The sequence below is a fragment of the Abramis brama genome, assembly GCF_963993115.1.
Source record: "Abramis brama genome assembly, chromosome: 2".
NCBI lineage: Eukaryota > Metazoa > Chordata > Actinopteri > Cypriniformes > Leuciscidae > Abramis > Abramis brama.
The window spans coordinates 19,292,950-19,311,606 of record NC_139964.1 but is presented as its reverse complement, the minus strand read 5'-3'; the positions used below and the strand labels follow the sequence as shown (position 1 = coordinate 19,311,606).

Genomic DNA, 18,657 nt, shown 5'->3' with positions numbered 1-18,657 from the left:
ATGTAATCCACTAAACTATATTAAAATGTTAAAGGTTGTAACGACAATGAGAAGAAATCAACCACAGACTAATTTTCTTCCAGAAAATTAATTCAAACTCTCTACTTCCTGCCGAACAAAACAGAAGATTGGTTCAGAACGTCAAATGATCCTCATCACTCTGGCTATTTAAAAGAGCCTCCCCCAACACTAACTAAATAACTGGTCAATGGCTAGCTTTGTGGCCAACTACGGACTGGTTAAGATAAAGACAGTGTCCTCACAGTCCAGAGCCATAAGTCACCCATCCTGGCGCCACAGAGTCTGCAAAAGACCCTTCTAATGACCAAACCAACGAAAACCCCCAACTAAGAACTTTTATGAGCCCAGCTAAAGGAAGAACTTGTCAATATGAGGGGGTTTTTAAAAGACAAATTGGTTCAGAAATGACACCACAGCATTCCTGACCCCTCCTCCTTAAGACCTCTGAACAGAACAAACAGTGTTCTGTCTCTTCAAACCAGAGAACTGATTCTTACCAATAAACTACATAAAATCATTTAAGAACAATTCTCAATGGACTTACAATCAAACAATCACGCAACTACATAATCCTGTGTGTTTCCACCACTTATATGCATATTCTAATAAGATATGCTTTAATCCCATATAATTCATGTAATTGTTATAATTATTAGGTGTGTGAATGACAGTGTGTACTGTTTCATATCAATGCTATCTTACGAACACAACTAGCAAGATGGCTTGAATGATATCGGTGTAATATGTTTTGATCTTCTTTTAATTAGAAATCATGTCTAAACTGTGGCCTCTGTCCTCTCTGCTTAAAAGTTAGAGAACACACCAACACTCCAGATTTACGATGAGACAAAGCCAGTGTCTAATTGGTCCGCTCTCTTCAGGAGGGGGGACAAACTTTTAGTTAAAACCTTAGACCCAAAACTAATCTCTCTCTCTCTCGCTGCTCTCGAAGCTCTCTCTCGCTGCTCTAAAAGCTCTAAGCTCTCTAAGTTCCGGCAGACTAGTACCATGTAACAAACGAGCAGAAATAACCCAAATCAAGATCTGTAGAACATGGGTTAAACAGTTTCATTCAAGCCGTCTTACTACTCTCGTCTAAGTCTTCTTTTCTTTTCTAAGTCTTCCTTTATTTTCCGATTGAAAGTCTCGGTTTTAAGTTAAGTTTTGCTGCAAAGTTTCGTTCCACGATTCGCGGCTGCAACGCACGCTTTCAACTTCAAAGACTCATTCAACCATCAGCAACCGCCAGCCACACGTGACTGGTTCTCGCCCCATCTATCCATGCACAAGGAGACCACAGCCGACGAACGAACCCGGGGGAACCCTCTGTTACGCAACGAAGGGAATTCCCAAAAAGGAACGAGAAGACAAGCAAGTAACCTCCAGACTGAAAGCTAAACTGGTGTATTTATATAACTTTAATAACCTGCCTAAAACGATAGAAGGGTTAAATTAATGTTTGATGGTTCGTTCAGGTCATGTCTAAGTGCATTATGGAATCGTGAGATTTCATCCTTTCACTCTTAAACCCACTCTTTCCTCACTCTCTTCCTTTCTGCAACTCGTATGAATGTGTGTGTGTGTGTGTGCGTGTGTGTGTGTTTGTGTTAGACATTAGCTGTACGTGTTAGTATATAATCAATAAAGTATTGTTTGTATTTGAAAAGAGATTGCTTGTGTATGTGCTTATCAAATTTTATTGTCTTGAACTTCGATCAAAAGTTACCTATGCTGTTACCCTATTTCTTAATTTACTGTTAGGGGGTTATTCTTTCTTGGCCAGGAAGATATTATATTTCCTAGAGTTAATAATTGTTTATGCTTTCTGTTCATTGGATGAACTGATAAATTATCATATTATTGATTCTGTTACAGTAAATAATTGAAAATAATTAAATTATTAATTATTGATCATAATTCGTTATGAATAATAATTAATAATATTTATACGTGGGCGTATAAACGCTACATTTATGGTGGAGACGAATGCGGGAAGTTTAACCTAAAATTGTAAGCATATACGAAGTAATTATCTTTTCGAGAGAGATCCGGACCTCTGAGTCTGTGTGTGACGTATGCAGCGCGCGCCGCGCGCTCTGTTTGAATGACTGTCTGCTGAGTGAATACACAGAGAGCTGTTACTCTAGTCTAGGCTGCCTGCCTATTTTTATTTTATTTTAAACTGCAGTAAAATAACCCAAGATATAAGATCTCACACAACGACAAGGTAACAATTGAGCGTGTCCCTCGATTCTGAAATACTTTAATTATAGCTTAAGACATCTGCGTGTTCCAGAGTCTTTCAAATAGCTATAACGTTATGTGTGTTTGTATCAGTCAGAGAGCTGAATGAAATTAAAACTGCAGTAATTAAAATAACCCTGTAAAGGACGAATGAGCGTGTTCCTCATAAAAGTCCTTTGACTCAGTGCGTGTTCCACTGGGACGAATATTCTCCTCACAGATTAGTCTTTATTTATCAGGTTGTCTGTGCGTGTCCCACGGCAATCCCCGTGATAAACTATAAGCTTATCTGTGTCTGTTCAATTAATTCTCGTGTAAACACTGCGTATGTCCGAGTGTAGTTGAATAGGAATTATTTAAAGTTGTGTTCAAGTAAAGCTTGACGTTGAAACTCAACCAACAGTTAAAAACCCTGTTGTTTTTGCGTGCTCAGATAACATTGCACAGAGACGATCCGCCGAGATCGTTTGTTCCATCTATTACAGCACAAAGCTGTCCTTTAAAGTTAATCACTCTTAAACAACCGAGTGAAGCCCCACGTCGTAAAAACAGCTACGAGTGGTGTCCTTTATTTGTATTTTTGAAATGCGCCGACATTTCATATAATATGATCGACGTGCATATTCTTTGAACATTGTTTGAAATGTGCCGAAATTTCATGTAACTTAACATGCATTACTGTTTACGAGCTGCAATTCACAAGTTCGCCCACTAGAGTTTGTTTTGTCGCCATAGTTACAATCGTGACACGGAAGTCTTAACCAACGCTTCCGGGGGAACTCGGACCCCACAGCAAAGCCCGTCTGGCCACAGTGTAAACAAACTGAAACAAACCCATTTGTGGCTAAGCTAAGCTAAGCTAAAGCTAAGCTAGGTAGTTGTTTACATTGAGGCCTAACCTATACTAAAGCCTTAAGCATTATTTACGGTTGTCAGTGACAGTGGTTAAATACAGTGTCTGTTTGAACAACGTTAAAGGGATTTAACCATTTAAACACCTTGATGTTTACACCTGTTGGTCTTTTCTTCTTTCCTATTTGACCTGTCTCATATTATACTTTACCCATATTTTTCTGCGAAAAGGAAATTTCGGTTCACAATTATTAATTTCATTTACCTGCATTTTACTTGAAAAGAAAATACTGGTTTATGATTATTAATTGTCAAATTTTAATTTGATTTAAAAAGGGTTTAAATTCTATTTTCCTAAACAGGTAATTTCTAATGATTTCTCGATTTATTTTTAATAAATCTAATTTCATAATTTTTCCTAATTCTAAAATTCTCTTTTAGATTTAATCACTTCAGGTGAATACATTTTTGAACTTTGAAAGCTTGGGAGTAACACACCTGAGCCTCAATAGGAGACATTGGTATCTCACTACAAGTGTCAAATAAATCAGAGATAACCCTCTCTTACAAAGTTTTATTTTTGAATGTTTAGTTGTTGGCAACTATCAATTCTACACTCGTAGTTCGACACAAAGGCTTCAGAGCCATTTGTGGACCCAATCTCCTTTCACTCCTTCCTCTTCCTTCTTTACACGTCTTTCCTGTTCTGTCCTGCTTTATTCCATCCCCTTTCTTCACATTTGTAGGAAACAAACCTGGAAGAACCATCAATCGAGTCTAAAGAAAGAGAAAGATAATTTTTCCAAAGAAAACAATTAATAGGTATTTGATTTGTAATCAAACCCTCTCTTGTTCTCCATACTCTCTCTGTTTTGTAAACACAATTTACAATTTAACATCTTATCCAAGATAAATTAACAGAGACAAGTGTTGAGCAACTGTCGCCTTCATAGCATCCCAGCTGTAAGCAGTCCAACTGACGGTGTGTGGTGTCAATCCTGTAAAACTCGGAAAAAGGTATCAGCATTATTATTGTATTATTTTTCCTTGTAAACATAAACAATAATATTGTTTACCTTTCTGGAAACAGATTCTCACCGATAGGCAGCATTTATGAGAAAAATAATATTTCTCCTACTTAAGAATTTTCTTTCTTGTTTTATTGAAATTGGTTTTAACCTCTCTCTCTTTCCCCCTTACTCAGTTGAGTGACACATCACGAGTTTAAACCAGTTTTTCATTGATAGAAAATATTAAAAAAATATTTCTCCCATTGAAAAAAAAAAATTCTTTCAATTGAGATTTGTTTTAACCTTTTTCTCTCTTTTCCTCACTTAGTTGAGTGACGAAGTTTCCACATCACTAACCTACCTGTCTACACTGAGACCAACACTTAGACATTACAACACTTCACTATTGTTGTACAGTCACTGAAACGACACTTAGCTGTTCAACCACATAGGCTTACACCCCACACAGATCTGTGTCAGTCTCTTCACCCCAGCGTGCCAACATGCCGTGGACGACAAACCCCACTGACGTGGACGCCTGGCTCAGAGGCATTACGGACTGCCTCACACCAAAGACAATTGAACTGTTATTATTTTTAATAATAATCATAATTCTGAGAAGATTCCTGACACATGATTCAAGCCAGAATCAAAACCACCACCACGTGGAACTAACCAAGATTATCTGTTCCCTAAGCAATGCCTTCACAGCCCAGCTGACACTAAGCGACAAGCACATCACCCACCTTCGGGAGGAGCTGACACGTGCCCAGAGCCGCATGGACAAGCTGGAAGTGAAAGTCCAGGACGACTTCAAGCGTCAGACCACTGAGTTCCTGAGAGAGCTGATGCACACTCAACGCTGCACAGACCAGCTCAAAGCGAAAGCTCAAGTGCCTGACAAAGTGGAGCAAGAGACAAAGAACCAAGTTGACAAGCTCCAAGAAGCCCTTGCAGCCACTGAAAGTGACAAACAAGAATTAAAGACTGTCCAGAAACACCTGGTAAACCAACTCCAGTCTGCTGAACATCAGCTAGAGAAAGCTAAAGCTGACATTGAAGATAAGAACTCTGAAATTAATGCTCTGAAAGACCACCTGGAAAGGTGCAATGCTGAAATCAACCATCTGACCCAACAGCGAGATGACGTCAACGACGAGCTCTACGCGGTCAGAGATGAACTCCAGCACATTTTCCAACAGAAACCAGAGCCAAGAAGGGAGAGACCTCCCTCAGCATCACCACTGCCGAGCAGGACAGAGTCCTCCATCCAAGAACTGCCATACAGTGAAAGAAGTGAATGGCCACAACCCAAAACGTCACAGGCCTTCACCACAGAACCGTTCACTGCCAACAAGCAACGAGAGCTCATCCAGGCAGACTCCAGAGCTGCACCGGCGATGACCTTTAAAGATCTCAACAAGCTGGTTAAGAATATCACTCCGTTCAACCCGAACTCCACGGAATGCCCGGACATCCAGTCCTACATCCGAGATATCAACTTCCACCTAGAGGTGAGACCTCATGTGACTGACAGAGACAGGTTCTACCTCCTCAGATCGACATCCAGTTCAGAGGTACGAAGCTTCCTAGACCGACAACCTGCTCATGTCAAGTCAAACTACCAACTGCTATGTAAGACACTGATAAAAGAATTCATAGGCCCAGAGTCAGAACACGGTGTGTTAATCGCCTTGGAAACCAAACAAGGTCGACACGAGACTCCCCAAGCATACTACCACCGTTTTCGACAAGCCTTCTTTGGTGCACATAACTCACCTGAACAAGAAGAGGATGTGAACTTCAAAAACCTCTTTCTGAGAAACCTGCACCCCGGATTAAGTCATCATCTTGGTCTCGAGGCCTGCGCAGACACAATGACAATTCAACAGTTACGTGACCTGACGCACAAGGCCCACATCAAACAGAAGATGTCCTCAAAGAAAGGTTTGAAAACATCCACAGTTTCAAACTCCTTCAGCCAAGACACAAGCCTTGCACTGGAAGACAACCAGTGGCATGACAACACCACAGTTCTTCGTAAGAAGCACAGAGAACGTGATTCCCATGCTGATGACAGATACCACACCAACCACATGGAAAAGCCATGGGACCAGCCACGCTTCTCAGGAAACCCACCTCGGCACAACTCAGTTAAGCACAGCACTGAGTATGCCCAAGAACAAGACAGTTTACCCTCAGAAGATATGGAGCAACTAATGAGGCGACTGGAAGTGTTCTTAGAAAACAGGCTGAACACGGAAGACCACTGATTCATCTGATGCACCTTCATAATGAAGATGACAACCACTTGTTCTACAACAACACAGAACAGAGTGGTCTCTCACAGTCAACCACTGACAAACACCCAGAGGTACCAGAAAACACCATCCTGGCTACCCATCACTCATAAAGAAACCACCAAACGAGCTCCAAACTCAAGAACCATATGTGTGCTACAGAAACAACAGTAAGCCCAGAACGTCAGAAAGTCTGTCACAACCAAAAGGTATCATCGGAGGAATGCAACAACGGAGACCAAGTTTTGCACCACAGCTTCATCCAGCCATGCCAAACTGCCTCCTAATGTCTGCCAGAGAACTTCCTGCCTTACTGGTTTGACTCCCAGCAGATCACAGAAGATCCCTTTTCCAAGGCAAAGAGGCAACAAGCTCATCAAAGCTAAGCCATCAAGCAAAGGGGGGAGCAAAACAGACTGAAACAGATCTGACCATACATACATACATGCATACATCCCTAATACATACATACATACACTACACAACATCCCTAACATACTCACTAACATACAGAAGTTAACCGCCTCTACTGTGCAAAACATTCAACAAACATGTTTTCCCCCACAGGTAGAAACTAACTTCAGAAACTAGCTTAACAACTTAGCTACACTTACCATAGGAAACATGGCAACTAACTACTCATCCAACAAGTACACCTGAGAACACCTATCATTACATCATGATCCCTGACACCTTAGCTGTGCAACAGTAGTTACAATTCATATCAGGAGGAACACTCAACTGCTTTGTTTTGTTTTACCTCTTCCTTCCTTCCTTTTCTTCTTTTATTAGGTAAAATGCCTGTCCGCCCCATAAGGGTCAAGGTCACAATAATAGGATTGACACACCACGCCTAATATTTGTAAGTCACCTCAAAACGAATGTGAGCCAGAGAACTCCCTGCATCATTCGAATCACAAATTGAAAGGTAAATTGGTCTAAACCTAGAACAATTTAGAAGAGAATAAAACAAACAAATCAAATTTAGTCACAAAATTAATTAATCACCGTCCCAAAACAAATTAGGATAACGTCCTAAAATTGAACTAAACTTTAGTCAACGTGATTAACTATATTGAGAGAGTGAACCTGTTTATGCCTAGGTAATCTAATGCCCTGCACCAGTAAAGTGACCAGTCATGGAGGTGTTGTCTTGTTGTTTGCTGTTTGTGTTTGCTTCCTCTACCCATTTCTCCAGCGTTCACCGATGTCTTCTACTCAACACATCGTCGACCGAAGGGGGGATATGTAACGACAATGAGAAGAAATCAACCACAGACTAATTTTCTTCCAGAAAATTAATTCAAACTCTCTACTTCCTGCCGAACAAAACAGAAGATTGGTTCAGAACGTCAAATGATCCTCATCACTCTGGCTATTTAAAAGAGCCTCCCCCAACACTAACTAAATAACTGGTCAATGGCTAGCTTTGTGGCCAACTACGGACTGGTTAAGATAAAGACAGTGTCCTCACAGTCCAGAGCCATAAGTCACCCATCCTGGCGCCACAGAGTCTGCAAAAGACCCTTCTAATGACCAAACCAACGAAAACCCCCAACTAAGAACTTTTATGAGCCCAGCTAAAGGAAGAACTTGTCAATATGAGGGGGTTTTTAAAAGACAAATTGGTTCAGAAATGACACCACAGCATTCCTGACCCCTCCTCCTTAAGACCTCTGAACAGAACAAACAGTGTTCTGTCTCTTCAAACCAGAGAACTGATTCTTACCAATAAACTACATAAAATCATTTAAGAACAATTCTCAATGGACTTACAATCAAACAATCACGCAACTACATAATCCTGTGTGTTTCCACCACTTATATGCATATTCTAATAAGATATGCTTTAATCCCATATAATTCATGTAATTGTTATAATTATTAGGTGTGTGAATGACAGTGTGTACTGTTTCATATCAATGCTATCTTACGAACACAACTAGCAAGATGGCTTGAATGATATCGGTGTAATATGTTTTGATCTTCTTTTAATTAGAAATCATGTCTAAACTGTGGCCTCTGTCCTCTCTGCTTAAAAGTTAGAGAACACACCAACACTCCAGATTTACGATGAGACAAAGCCAGTGTCTAATTGGTCCGCTCTCTTCAGGAGGGGGGACAAACTTTTAGTTAAAACCTTAGACCCAAAACTAATCTCTCTCTCTCTCGCTGCTCTCGAAGCTCTCTCTCGCTGCTCTAAAAGCTCTAAGCTCTCTAAGTTCCGGCAGACTAGTACCATGTAACAAACGAGCAGAAATAACCCAAATCAAGATCTGTAGAACATGGGTTAAAGAGTTTCATTCAAGCCGTCTTACTACTCTCGTCTAAGTCTTCTTTTCTTTTCTAAGTCTTCCTTTATTTTCCGATTGAAAGTCTCGGTTTTAAGTTAAGTTTTGCTGCAAAGTTTCGTTCCACGATTCGCGGCTGCAACGCACGCTTTCAACTTCAAAGACTCATTCAACCATCAGCAACCGCCAGCCACACGTGACTGGTTCTCGCCCCATCTATCCATGCACAAGGAGACCACAGCCGACGAACGAACCCGGGGGAACCCTCTGTTACGCAACGAAGGGAATTCCCAAAAAGGAACGAGAAGACAAGCAAGTAACCTCCAGACTGAAAGCTAAACTGGTGTATTTATATAACTTTAATAACCTGCCTAAAACGATAGAAGGGTTAAATTAATGTTTGATGGTTCGTTCAGGTCATGTCTAAGTGCATTATGGAATCGTGAGATTTCATCCTTTCACTCTTAAACCCACTCTTTCCTCACTCTCTTCCTTTCTGCAACTCGTATGAATGTGTGTGTGTGTGTGTGCGTGTGTGTGTGTTTGTGTTAGACATTAGCTGTACGTGTTAGTATATAATCAATAAAGTATTGTTTGTATTTGAAAAGAGATTGCTTGTGTATGTGCTTATCAAATTTTATTGTCTTGAACTTCGATCAAAAGTTACCTATGCTGTTACCCTATTTCTTAATTTACTGTTAGGGGGTTATTCTTTCTTGGCCAGGAAGATATTATATTTCCTAGAGTTAATAATTGTTTATGCTTTCTGTTCATTGGATGAACTGATAAATTATCATATTATTGATTCTGTTACAGTAAATAATTGAAAATAATTAAATTATTAATTATTGATCATAATTCGTTATGAATAATAATTAATAATATTTATACGTGGGCGTATAAACGCTACAAGGTATTCAATGAACAGAAACCAGTAGTTCACTTTTAAAGTTACTTTATTAAGCAAGTGCAAGTATCACAAAACAAGAAAAGAAAAAAGTAATATATGCACACGTTATATATGCATATCTGAAAAATTAACCATTTCACAAACAAAACAATAACCGTGCAGCTTCTCACTCCTCTGTTGTCGCTCTCCCAACGGCCCTTTGAAAAGAGAAAATAAATCAGTCAACCATTATGCCACTTTTTTAATTCCTTTTCACAGTTCAATCAGATGTGTCAGGTTAGCCTTTTGGTGCCCCACATCAAGTGTATCTAGGGGTTTGCAAACCTGTCCTGGAACACCCCCAGCACTGCACATATTGGAAGCACAAAATGTACATTTTGGCCAACTTTTATTTCTAAAAAATAATTAGTGTTGAAGATCATTAAACCGTTATGCTGCCTCATAAGTCTGTCTGAAATCAGAATGGTTACTGCTCAAATAAATAAAAACTAAACTAAATCGGTTTTGTGAGGCACCTTAGTGTGTAAACGCTGCCTGCTAAGTCGTTGCCTGATAGGGCAGCGAGGCAATGAGTCAGCTGCCTAAGTTTTCAGATGCAGACTTTGTACGTTTCCCTCATCTAATATACCGGATTCATCACATTAGCTCATTTATAGAAACTGCCAGATCTGAAGTGGGTGTGCAGTACTGAGGGTTCCCAGGACAAGTTAGAAAACCAAACATTTGCCCATCATTCATCCAACTCAAATATTGCTTATCACTTGACATGTAAGTAGTAGCAACTTTACAAAGTCTACTCGCTCTAATGTTATGTTACAGAACATATTTCTCCTGTTTTACAACATTTGCACTGGCTCTTAGTTCAATTTTAAAAACTAAACAAGTTGGCTCCTTTATATCTTCTTCATATACACTTCCTCCACTACATCCTAAGATCGGCTTCTGCACTTACACTTGTTCTTCCACGCACTCGGACAACTTCCATGGGGTCACAAGCTTTTGGTTGTGCTGCTCCTGATGCCATCACTTCCTCTTCACTTCTTGCCTGCTGTCTGTACTATCCTGTATAAATAAAAGCAAGAAAAATTTAATACAAAATAAGTCATGTACAAGATTTTCACTTTACAGTTCAATTAGTCGGGTAGAAAAAGTATACAACACTATCCATTCTAAAACACATTTGATGTATTCACACAAGCAATTCTTCAGAGCCCCAACATGGAATTGTAAAAAAATTAATATTACTCCCATGTGTCAGTTACGATTACTATAATGATAAGGTCATGATTTCATCTTTAAAACAGATGAAGAAATCAACAAATTGTGGTGTTGAGCTGAGAGGGTTGTGGTCTGTTGCTCTTTGAATTATATCTTTCAATGCAGGTTTATATTGTTTCAACAATTTGCCTGACCCCTGGGGGCTCTGTATATTTCTGATAATATTTGTGGAGAAACATTACACTGTTTTAATTCAGAATCCTAACCATACATTGTAGGCTACTAATTGAAAGTAATTTATTAAATCAAGTAAAATAAAAAATAACACAAAAGGCCAATGAATCTGTACCAGAAGTGATAGTGCAATGTAGCAGCTAAAGAATAATCCTCCACCAAATTGCCAGTAATCAGCTGGTCCTTGGCGAATCTGAAGAGGGGGAAAGAAGAAATTATTCAATGAAAAGTCCTTAAAAAGCAGTATTTTCTTATATCATTCCTTCAAACAATCTTAAATTTAAAAAAAAAAAAAACGTTTGCCATTATAACATTCACACTACATGAACTGAGTAATGTCAAGGGCTGGGTAAAAAAATATTGATTTCTCGATTTTATTTGATTCTCATTTTTACGAAACAATATCAATTCTTAAATCCCAAGAATCGATTAGTCAACCTGTTTTCAGTTGATGAATGAATGGAACATTGTAGCGTGCATCCCATCCAATAAATCCAGCCCTAGTAATGTCATCTTTGAGACTGTTAGTTGTTACATGATGATTAAAAATGTAAACATAAACTTTAAGCATGGCAATCCCATCAGAAATGTGTATCATAGCAAGGGAAGCACACAAAAAAAAACAATTGGTACCAAAATCAAACCATCAAATAATTTTACCTGCACCCATTTATCCTATTATGACACGTCTGAGGGTCTTTCCCTTTACGGTGTCCAGTGATTAAAGAAAGGACTGATGAAGGTGACATGAATCCACTTTCTGTGCGCCACTACAGCAGAAAAAAGACAAAAGGACAAAAAAGTTACTCAGACTTGCTATTAGTAACGTTAACATTAAATGTCTTACTTTAAAGGTGAAAATCATACTTAATACTATATATTAAACCCAGTGTAGGTTTTTGAACAGTGGGTAAAATTAACTTACTGTTAGTTGGTGAATGGGTCTTTCTGTTGGGTGTTCTCCCCAGATAAAAATTATTCCAATGCTTGATCTAAAAAAAAAAAAAAAAAAAAAAAAAAAAAAAGTAAACAAATACATTTCCAATACTGTTATCAGTGTTTGAAGAGGTTATGTAAACATACTTCTAACGAATAAATGACTGTTTTATCACTTTACTCATTCCAACGCTTTTTTACCTCTCATGCGTTTTTAAACTAACGTTAGCTGACATTAAACACACAACGCTACCAACAACAAAACACAGCAATGTCAGATGGTACTAAATTACATTGAAATACGTGCTTATATTGCTACAGCAGTACAAAAACACACACAGAGAAAACTTATTGAACGTATAAGGTTGCATTAAGCCTATGACTGTTAACGTTTCTCGTGTCCATAAACGTTAACGTTAATTTAACTGACTGCTATAAGGACTGAAAAATGTTTTCTTACCTGATATCGCCAGTGTTTTTACAGACCACGTACGAACCCTTCCTCTGTTCACATTCCAGCTTTTGTTCTTCATTGATATCAACTTAAATTCGCTCAAAATTTAAGAATTCAACAGGCAGATATAAAATAATCCAGGTCTGACCGAGTGATCAATGCAAGCAGCAGCTGAGCAGCTCAGCTGCTCAGTGCGCGCCTATTTTAAATTTGAAAAAAATGCGTCCATTACTCTCGGTCGGTGACTGAGCCGCGCAGAGCCGCTCACATTCTCATTGGACAGTTTCCTGGAAGACAGACAGATTAACCAATCATGCTCAAAGTAAAACGGCGAAACAACCAATAACAACTATTATTGTTAATAATGATAATTATATTTTAACATATACTGAAGAGCTGTTATATCAAAAAAAATTATGAAATGCTAATTAATTGTCACAATAATGTTGAAAGGCAGATATTTCTGCTGTATGTTGTTTCAACGTACAGATCTTGTAAAAATGTCAACGCTGATTTAGAAGTATTTTAAATCTTTTACTTTTTTCTTTTCTTGTTTTGTGATACTTGTACTTGCTTAATAAAGTAACTTTAAAAGTGAACTACTGGTTTCTGTTCATTGAATACCTTTAACATTTTATATTTTAGTGGATTACATGTAATGATTGTATTTAGGGGTTTACTGTAAAATAAGGTAACCCAAACAGACAAATATGGTAGCCCATATATATACCCGTTGTGGCCCATAAGAGCCCTAGATAAGACCTATCTGGGTCCCATCATCAACCCATGTGGGCAGATTCCTGTAGGCCCTAAATGGGTGCTACCTAGTTTACCCACATGGGCCCGATATGGAGCCCATCAAGAGCCCATCATCAACCCATCTGGGCAGACTCCTGTAGGCCCTAAATGGGTGCTACCTAGGTTACCCACATGGGCCCGATATGGAGCCCATCAAGAGCCCATCATCAACCCATCTGGGCAGACTCCTGTAGGCCCTAAATGGGTGCTACCTAGGTTACCCACATGGGCCCGATATGGAGCCCATCAAGAGCCCATCATCAACCCATCTGGGCAGACTCCTGTAGGCCCTAAATGGGTGCTACCTAGGTTACCCACATGGGCCCGATATGGAGCCCATCAAGAGCCCATCATCAACCCATCTGGGCAGACTCCTGTAGAACCTAAATGGGTGCTACCTAGGTTACCCACATGGGCCCGATATGGAGCCCATCAAGAGCCCATCATCAACCCATCTGGGCAGATTCCTGTAGGCCCTAAATGGGTGCTACCTAGGTTACCCACATGGGCCCGATATGGAGCCCATCAAGAGCCCATCATCAACCCATCTGGGCTAACACATGTGGGGCTACCACGGAAACCGCGGCCAAAATTAGCTGGGTTCCCAGTTGGGTAGCCCATGTGGGCCCCAGATATCAGCCCGTTTGCAGCCCGTTTGGGCCCCACATGGGTGTGTTAGCTGGTGCAAGCTCTGTCCAGATTGTCTTCTGGTGTCTGCGGATGAATCCACGTTGACCTGGGAAACGTGAATTGGGAAACGTGATGTAAATGTTTGCGCGTGAATCCGTGGCCAACAAAACCAAAATTAGCTGGGTTCCCAGTTGGGTAGCCCAGGTGAGCCCCGGATATCAGCCCATTTGAAGCCCGTTTGGGCCCCACATGTGTTGGCTGGGGATCTTGTAAAAATGTCAACGTTGATTTAGAATGGTTTTTGTTAATCTTTTTCAACAACAAACTGACATTATTTCAACCATATTTCAACGTTGAAGGTCGGTCATGTGCTGGCTGGGTATGTAGCCTACTCATTTCCCATTAGTGAACTGACTAGGTCTCACATAGGGAGCCCATCTGGGTTTGCCCATGTTGGACCTACTTAGTTGACCCAAGTGGGCCCCAGATATTGAGCCCATATGCCCATTTTGAGCCCATATCCACTCTGTCCCCCTGTAGCCCATTTGTAACCCATATGGGCCCCAGATAAGAAGCCCATTTTGAGCCCATGTCCACTCTGTACCCCTGTAGCCCATTTGTAAGCCATATGGGCCCCAGATAAGAAGCCCATTTTGAGCCCATGTCCACTCTGTACCCCTGTAGCCCATTTGTAACCCATATGGGCCCCAGATAAGAAGCCCATTTTGAGCCCATGCCCACTCTGTACCCCTGTTGCCCATTTGTAACCCATATGGGCCCCACATAAACGTGTTGGCTGGGTCTGTTTGTGCTGATTTACAGATTCTGGTCACAGCCTCAGGAGACAAATCTTCTTTAAATGTTTCTCTAACACCTATGATGGTGTTTCCTGAAGCGCTCTTTCCTGATCCAGTCAAGCCCAACAGCATAATATTCACAATAGAAGGTTCTTCCATGATGTTCCTCTGCATCTTGTCTTTCAGTGGAGTAGATTTTTCCCTCTCTCTATATATTACAAGGAAACATATTTTGTTAATTAAATGAACTAAACCTGCTGCCTTTTACACAGCTTATATAATATATATATATATATATATATATATATATATATATATATATATATATATATATATATATATATATATAGTGGTGTAACAGTACATGCAGAGGTGAACATTAAGGTCGAGCCCCAGGCACAATTAATTAATAAGGCCCTTCTAAAATATTTTTTGTTAATATATCTTTGTTACCTAGACATAATTATACAAAAAGTACTCAAAACACATCTAACAGAACATAAATCATTTTTTATAACATTAAAGTGCTTATTTTTTAATTAACAAAATGTCAATCCCCATCTTTATAGTAGAAGATACAAAACAATCTTCATATTTATAACGGACTGTCACCATAAAAACTGTGCTTTGTGTGGTGGTGACAGGAACAAGCAATTTAATCTGCATTTTATTAGTTTATCAACTAATTATTTTAACTCAACTAATTTAATGTATAAGAGCTGGAAAAAACTAATTACTTATTAAATAATGTCAACTAAGTAAATGTATTGATTAAGGCTGCCAAGACTGAAAATTTTTCTAGTCGACTAGTAGTCATTCATTTAAGCAGTTAGCCGACTAATCGCATGTTAATATTACTTTAATTAGGCTGCTTAAATATATACTGGGGGCATGGAGGAATGTGTGTGTAGTCCGCGCTCAAGCGCACAGATAAAGCTTGCCAAAAAGAAATGCACCTTTCATACAGATTCATAGACTGTAAAGAAATATGGACATAGTGTCCGTGACGTCACCTGTAGGTTTCTGAAAAGCATTTTTGAAGCCCAAAGTGGGCGGAGCCGGTCGTCGCCATCACTCCCAGATAACCGGAAATGGGCAGAGGCGGATTAGCTGAGGTGACGTAACGGCTAACAGACAGCAGACAAACGGCTAGTAGTGACATCAGCGGCAATCCACCTGTCACTCAAGTGGCCACGCCCCTAATTATGCAGAACTTTAAGGCTTAATATAATTTAAACGGATGAGATAAACAAATTCACCCCCCTCACAGTTGTCATGAAGGGCTATACCAGAACAACTTTTAGTACCAGATATAAAAAATGCCTTATGTGCAATTTACATGTTTTTTTTAGTGTTGATTATTATATCTAAAAATAAATAGCAGCTGAATTCAATAATTCAAGCGCTGTTGTTAATATTATTGTAATGTTTAAAGGAGCTGTATGTAAGAAATGTATTTCAATTAATCATAAAATGGCCCTGATATGTCACTAGACATTAAGAAATCATGTTCATTTCAAATACTTATATCACTGACAAGAGTAGTACGGCCAGGATATTTTCATTTAAAAAGTGAAGTTGCAGCCCTCAACTGATGTTGATGTTGTCATCTTGTGTTTTGGCCTGATGCTCCACCCTCCACCTATCTACCAATCACAAAGTCAGTAGTGTTTTGGCATCCAGGTTGCCAGCTCTGCTCTAGTTACCACAGCTGCAGCTACAAACGTTTGTGCTGGATGCTGCAGCATATCTGGCAACCTCGAGGGGGAGGGGATACACCACTCTATTTGAAAGTGATTGCAGTACCAGTTTTGGCCACAATCTTACATACAGTTCCTTTAATTAAGGACTCCCTATAGTTTAAAAAAAAAAAAATATATATATATATATATATATATATATATATATATATATATATATATATATATTTGAACACATGTACACATTTGTTACACACAGTTTATTAAAAATAAAATAAATAAGCAAATGTTTTTTTACTAGCATTGTCATTTTTGAGCTCCTAACGCCTTCACTAACCCACTTCTCAACAATACAGGCAGATCACAATACAGTCACTTGCATTTCATAAGATTATTTTACTGTAGCAATTTTTCATGATGTGATGTTAATCTCATTTAAATAACTTCCAGTGCTAGTTTTGACAGTGTGTGTGTTTAGGCACACTTGGTATGACGTGTGTATGGGCATTTAATCGATCCGATCACCAACACAACACCAATGTCAACATACTAAACACAACTGAACAAATTATAAAAGTGTCATATAAAACTATGACCATTATGAACACTAATACATGACTGGAGACCCTATAGATTTAACATCTACTCACGTGTGTGAAGAATCCATATGAGCTCCACCAAGGTTCACTTCACTTCCTGATGTTAAGCAGCCCAGCCGGCATTTCAACGTTGATTCACCAGTGAAAATACCAATCTATATAACTTCCTGGTCATGTGACCTGATGATGTCACACCACCTGTAATTTATTCACTAACCCTTGTAACACATACACAACTTGGATTTTGAAAATGTTATTTCGTCTATTTTTAACAAGGGGCTAATTTTTCAGAAAAAGCTGAAGCTTCCCCGGGCACCGCCATTGATTAGCAGACCCCCACCTGCTGTTAGCATCCCATTGACTCCCATTCATTTTGGCGTCACAGCGAATAACTTTACATCTGAGGCGTTTAAAGAATTTATTATTCCATTATTTATTTCTAAAGAAACACGAAAATGTATAAAAGGCTCCATTACCTTGTATCTTATGTTATGGCCCCATAGAAGCAGTTTTTGTAAAAATAGGCTAACGATTGCGTCATAACCACGCGACTCTCTGTCGCACAGTAGAGAGATTACCGCATGGACAGGAGGAGAAGCTCGCGGGCAATCGGGGGGACGTGGAGGCAAAATGACAAAATAATTAATCAGAAAACTTAGCAAAAGTTTCTCCTGCTCCTAGATCATGAACACCTCCTACTCAAGCTCTCCGTCTCTGCAAGTTTCAGAAGGGAATGATTCAGATTTCTCTTGGCACAGCTACTAGAAGACAGACGGGCTGCTCACGTCACATCTACGTCGTCAAGCTCAGTTTGAGTCTGCGCAGTACGCTCAGCCATCAGGAAGTGAGAGCTTCTAATTGACTTCACTTTTCTCCGTTGAATCCAATGGGGTTGCTGTGTCCATTTCTTTCACTGTCTATGATTTTTAATGCATTTTTGAAAAATACAAATCTATATAACTTCCTGGTCATGTGACCTGATGATGTCACACCACCTGTAATTTATTCACCAACCCTTGTAACGAGATACAGCATCATCCATGCTATTAAGCCATCACATATCAATTAATGCTGAAGAAAAGATCGAATGTCTAACGAATGTCCAACATAAAACCTACTTTACCGCACATTGTCAAATTTTACAGAATGTTTATTGTCAGACAATATTTGGTCATTGTAAATAAGTTTGTGTGTTCCAGAATCTACCGACACACACTTGTCAAATTGCAATGAATGTTTGTTAAGTGTATATCTGATCATTTGGATAATCTTTGGCCATTTTAACACTATCAACATATAAATGCTTGCACAGCAAAATCCCCAGTGTTAAATGAACACTCCTCATATGTGAGTAGTACTTATGGGACGGCATGTGTCAAAATGATTTACGACTTTGACCTTTGACCTTTTGGCAGGTTGAACTTCCGGTGACCTTTATGATTGACGGGTTGAACTTCCGGAATGCGGTCATGGGATTAACCTATTGACCCTGCTAGCCTATCGATCATGTTGTTTGACAGTTAGTTTTGAACTATGACCTATCTAGGACTAAATCATAATTTTGACGGGTAGTTTTGTCCTATATTAACAGAACAGATGTTTTTTGCCGTTTGTTTGAACTTTGTCCCAGTTATATGTGTGTGTGTGTGTGTGGTTATATGGC

At 39.3% G+C, this 18,657-nt stretch overlaps 1 long non-coding RNA gene across 1 annotated transcript; it reads right to left on the bottom strand.

Moving 5' to 3' along the window:
- Positions 1 to 9,708: 9,708 nt before the first annotated feature.
- On the bottom strand, positions 9,709 to 11,866 carry LOC311077859. Its single transcript, XR_014605011.1, has 4 exons — positions 11,741 to 11,866; positions 11,196 to 11,273; positions 10,581 to 10,690; positions 9,709 to 9,825 (listed from the first exon to the last, which is right to left on the bottom strand). It is a non-coding gene; the product is annotated as an uncharacterized lncRNA (long non-coding RNA).
- Positions 11,867 to 18,657: the final 6,791 nt, after the last annotated feature.